Source organism: Lygodium microphyllum, chromosome 1 (genome assembly GCF_053477565.2).
Source record: "Lygodium microphyllum isolate KBCC chromosome 1, Lygodium_microphyllum_v1.1.10, whole genome shotgun sequence".
Lineage (NCBI taxonomy): Eukaryota > Viridiplantae > Streptophyta > Polypodiopsida > Schizaeales > Lygodiaceae > Lygodium > Lygodium microphyllum.
The window spans coordinates 133,383,122-133,389,136 of NC_141135.1; positions in this window are offsets into that span (position 1 = coordinate 133,383,122).

Genomic DNA, 6,015 nt, shown 5'->3' on the forward strand with positions numbered 1-6,015 from the left:
CCTAGTCCCCTAGCCCCCTAGCATCACCCACAATAGTTCAGGGCACATCAAGGGCAGGACATACCTAGGGAGCTTGTCTCGAGACCTATCACCCTGACCCATTCACATGATTCCCTCTTGCGCTCTGCCTTAATACCATTGCAATCAACTGTGGTAAGCACTACACGAATGGCCATGAAAAGTACACTGTCCTCATTACACAGGTCCAATAGCTACCAGCTGACCGAAAGTGTAGTATCCCTGTGTTCTATTATGTTACGTCGTGCAATCACAATGCAAAGGATGTCGCATACACCTTCACGTGTACTTCTTCTCATCATGGACAACTTTGCTTCATCCACACGTCGTTATGAGAAACTAGCCCGCAGTCTTCTACCTACGTAATATCTAAGTATGCACGAGCACTCACATAATATCTGCACCAAAGTATATACACAATTTGGGTCCTCAAGTGCAGGACAATTCTCTTAGCTTGCTTAGAGTTTGACCTATCACCCAAACTAATTAAACTACGTCTCTTGTGCACGATTGAGAAGACTAGCACTACCCCTAGGGAGAGACCATCTATGAGAGGTTTTCAATTGCATGTATTGAAGACTCCAACGAAGGTGTCATTCACTCTTCATCGACACTCAGCTCTGAATTCCTATCCTTTATCATCCTACAAGCCCGCCAAGAATCATCATGTGCAGAATCCCCAACAAACTACCACTTGTACTCCATCAGTGCAATCCCCACAAAGAACAGCCCTACCACCAACTCCAATAGCCCTACAACCAGCCACCTAGGCCACCAACGTGCCCCCAATGACCTTCCTCTCACCACTACCAACACTCCTCCATGGCAACCACCACAGACGTCCTTGCCACCCACGTCTTCGGTGCATGCTAAAGCCTGCTACCTACGACGGTGAGTGCCATGGGACTGGCACTCTTCTAGGAGGGGGGTAATGTTAACCCTCAAACAAACGAAGGTGGAAAATCCGGAAAAGCTAAAGCAGAAAACAAAGGCCAAGGCAAAGAGAAACGAAAGACAAAGACACACAAGGAGAAAAGCCCTAAATAAGGGAGAAAGGCACGCAAGGAAAAGCGCAAGCCAATACTTTTGTAAAAGAGCGCAAGCACATCAGGGTTTAATTCAAGGAGTGCCATGCAATTTGTAAATGTAGATGGGTGGTGGAAAGGAAGCTAGGAAGATAGAAGGACAATGGGAAAAAGGGCCTAGGCCCGGCCATGTAAAAAAGGGAAAAGGGGATGACCACCCAAAAGGAATTTAGGGTTTTGTATATAAAGTTGAAAAGTAAATGAGAAGCTAATTCTTGTGTGTGGCCAAAAGTGGCTCTCCTCTTCTTCTTCTTCTTCTTCTTCTTCTTCTTCTTCTTCTTCTTCTTCTTCTTCTTCTTCTTCTTGCTTGCTTGACCTAGTGCTTGAGAGAGGGACTGTGAGAGTGTGAGGGAGTGAGTATGTGAGGGTGAGGGACTGGGGAGGAGAAGCTCTCCATCTTCTCCTCTCTTCTTCTCTTCTCTTCTCTTCTCTTTTCTTGCTTGCAACAATGGAGCTTGGAGAGTGGAGCTTGAGGACAGAGCGTGCTTGAAGCTTGCACTTGGATCGTGGAGCTACCGGAGTGCGCGAGAGAGAAGGTAACTCGATCGGCATGGAGGTAAGCTCACTACACCCATAGATGTGGATGGCGTGTCCGCTATGTGAGAGGTAGCCATTAGTGCTCGGCTTGGAACGCTTGAAACAATAAGCGGTCCGAGGGTCTTGGCGGTTGAGCGAAAGCTCCCACATTGTCCACAAGTGTGTTGGCCATAGAAATCTCTCTTTCCAAACCCCGTTTTGATTTTTTCAACATGTAAAAGATGACCTGACTCTAAATCTTTTGTAATGCCAACATCTTTTAAGCACAATAGAAAAGTGATAGTATTAGGATACTCCAAAATGGATTTGCACTGGTGGACGTGTAGCATCACAACAACAGTTGCTAAGATTGAGTGCATCCCTAACTTCTATGTTATCCGATTTGCTAGGAGACCAAGCTATCAGTTGTTGCTTGGACGTCCATGGATATTACATTATGATTATTTGGTGGATACTCCAACTAGTCGACTAAATTTTGGGCATGGGTTAAAGAGAATAATTATAGACGCATACCCTGAGCGCCCATTGGATGAAAGTGCATTACCTCTCCCACTACAAAATGGGAGGCACTTGAGGGAACCTTAGTCATTGGAATCTAAAGTTCCAATGATTCTGAATACTGACAAGGTTTACCATGTTTAAATGATCCAATAGAGGTAAAGGGCAGGATTCATGATGCTGATGTGATAGAGCTAGATCTTGGGACTCCCAAAGATCCCTAGCAACCCATTAAACTCGGCACTATGTTATCTGTTGATGAGTGTGCAGATTATGTGGCACTCCTATAGGAGTTTAAGGATATATTTGCATGACAAATTGAAGGGGATTCCCCCCTCTCTTGCCATGCATACAATCCCATTGAAAAAAGTTAGTAAGCCAGTGAGACAGAAGGCTAGACATACGCCTTTTGAGCTTAGAGAGCCTCGTTTTGAGGAATTAATGCATTTCAAAAAAGCTGGTTTAATATTTTCCATTGAACATACAGAATGGTACTCACTAGGTAATAAGAAATAAAAAGAACAAGCAAATCCACATGTGTGTCAATTTTGAGGAATTGAACAAGTAGATGGTGAAGGACAATTATCATTTGCCCTTTATCGATCAAATAAGAAATAAAAAGCTGGTTTAATATTTTCCATTGAACATACAGAATGGTACTCACTAGGTAATAAGAAATAAAAAGAACAAGCAAATCCACATGTGTGTCAATTTTGAGGAATTGAACAAGTAGATGGTGAAGGACAATTATCATTTGCCCTTTATCAAATTTTAGATCAATTGGTAGGGAGAGAGATATACTCTTTCAAAGATTGTTTTGTGGGTTATTATGAGGTAGCCATAGAAGCTGAGGATAAGTTAAAGATGACGTTCATTGTAGTTTTTGGTACGTTTGGGTACCATGTGATGGCTTTTAGCTTATGTAATGTGCAAAGAACGACTGACAAGACGTTTACTGATATATCCCTTGAAGAGCTGACAATTTGGGGGCAACTAGCATGACCTGTCAAAGACAATTGTTTATTCTATGCACATACTTTGAGCGATATCATGAGTATTATTGCATAGCCTTGAATCGTCCGAAGTGTGTATTTGGGGTGTCTTACAGTTTGCTATTGGATCATGTTGTGAGTGTGGCTTGTATTGCCACCAACCCTTAAAAGGTGGTTATTATTGTGGCCCTAAGCCCACCCACTTGCCCCAAGGAAGTCCACAGTTGTGTTTCATCCATAAAATACTATCATCAATTCACTAAGGCATTGGTTGAACAGTCATTATCCTTGAAAAATCTTTAATCTCACAACCATGTATTTGAATGGACAAAAGCATGCAAAGTGGCATTTGAAGATGTTAAAATGGAATTATCCAAAGCATTGGTTTTAAAAGCTCCAAAAAGGGGGTGAGGTTTTCTATATATTCACAACTACGACGACGAGGTGTAGTATTAGTTGTTGCCTATCTCAAATTTGGGAGGCACGTCTTTATCATCCTATTGCATTCACAAGCCACAAGTTGGAAATTTCAGAGTTTCATTACAAATATTTGGAGAAGGTTTGCTTGGCTATGGTATTCACCACCAAGAAGCTCAGACACTATATTCTTTATGAGAAGGTGGTATTCTTCACCAAGGCAGAGGAATTGCGCTTATTATTACTAAACAAGCTTCGACCTCGTGATCGCCTAGCTAAGTGGTTGATCTCTTTGCAAGAGTTTGAGTATGAGATTAGGAGCAAGCCACCAAAGCTACAAGGTATTATAGAGTATATAGTAGATTTTTGTGAGCCTAAGGAAGAGTGGCCTAATATTAGTGACTGCAAGGACTTATGCAAAATTGATGCAGCCTCTATTCCATCATGGTATGCATCTATCACACATTATCTATCAACAGGAAATCCAATGGAAACTCTTTCTAAATCCGAGAGGAGGAAGATTAAGTAGCAAGCACTTCACTTTTCAATCATAGTGGGTGTCTTATATAGAAAAGGTATGGATGAGATTTATCATCGCTATGTGGTGCCTAATGAGATACCCTTTATTCTAGAGGAATGTCATGATTCAACATGTGGAGGCCATTTTGCTAGATAGCTCACCACCCAGAAAGCTTTACATGTTGGCTATTGGTAGTCGAATATTTTTCAATATGCTTTTGCATATGTTAAGCATTGTGATGTCTATCAGAGACACAATGCTAGGGAAAATCGTAAGTAGCTACTTGATCATATTCTTGTACCTTGCCCTTTGGGAAGTGAGGCATCAATTTTGTCATACATGTGCATCATTTGTCTACTGCGCGAAAGCGTTATATGATTGTGGCAATAGACTACTTAACAAAATGGTCTGAAGCTTAAGCTAGGATGAAGGGCAATACCAAGGAAACATCTAGCTTTATTATGGAACAAATCATCTACCGATTTCTTTCACCTAAAGAATTAGTGTCTAACCGTGGGACACACTTTTTGAATAAGCTCATAGAAGCCTTGACTAAAGCTATGAAAATTAAGTATAATAAAACCACCCCATATAATCCCCAAGCGAATGGACAAGTAGAGAGTACCAACAAGCAACTTCTTGTAGGGCTTTTATCCAAAACTATATCTGAGGGTAAGCGCGACTGGGACAAGAAACTTCATGTGGCTATTTGGGCTTATAATGCTACATTCAAGAGAGCAACATGCCACATCCCATTTAAGTTGGTATATGGGGAAGAGTGTATCTTGCCCTTGGAAATTGAGTTACCCACTGTGAGGTTTGCGTTGAATCATTATTTGGGTGAAGAGGAAGCATTTTGACCTCCCTAGCACATTTTGATGAGATCCGATTATAGGATGTGTTACATCAAGATAGGAAAGAAGAGAATAAAAGCACTTCATGACTTTTGTGCTAAAAGATATCAATTTGTGAAGAGTTAGTTGGTCCTATATTATGATCCACATGGCAAGTTATTTACTAGCAAGTTAGAACCCAAATAGAATGGCCCTTATAAGATCGTCTGTATAGGAAAGAATGGCTATACAACCCTTTTAGCATGTTTTAGAGGGTAGAGTTTAAAAATAAAGTAAACTTTAATAAGTTGAAGCCCTATTATTTGTAGGGGACTGACATCGAACTTGGTTCCTTTGCAAGTTTTCCATGATCCAGCTTAAACTTGCAATAGGTGCCAAGGCAATTGGATAGGCAGAATCATTCCTTATCTTGAATATCCATATTTAGAGCAGTGTTACCACTGAGGTCGAGTGATCTGGTGGAGTAAGGGTTGTCATATTACTGAGTGGCAAGATGGATCTTTCATGTGGGATATTAAGGTCTACTACCACCATTGTCATAGGGTTCTTAATAGTATTACTATTGAGTTTAGTGAGGAAGGAGGGATTATGCATGTCATACATCCTCTCTCTTGGCTTGACTTTGTTGACTACCATAAGTACGAGTAGGCTAATCGGTTTTGGAGTGGTCTATCAATGAAGAATGGTTCTATACTTTTTATTTTGATGGAGCTTCACGAGGGCCCACTAAGCATGTAAGTATCGGTATGGTTATTAAAGACCTGTGACATAGAGTCATTATGAAAATGGGAGTCTATTTAGGCACTGCTTTTACTAATAACATTGCAAAATACAAGGCCTTAATCATGGGGCTGAATAGACATGGTGGTAACTATAGTTTATTGGTGAAGGGTGACTCACGGATAGGGATAAACCAATTGAATGGGACCTATATTGTGAGGGATCCCATTCTATGGATGTACTATCATGCAGCCTTGGATATACTTGAGATTTTTGAGACAGTGGCTTGGTAGCTAGTTCCTCCTCATTAGTGGAACCGTTTTGCGAATTTGTTGGAAAATTATGTCTTTGTTGAGGATGTATTTCTCAATTAT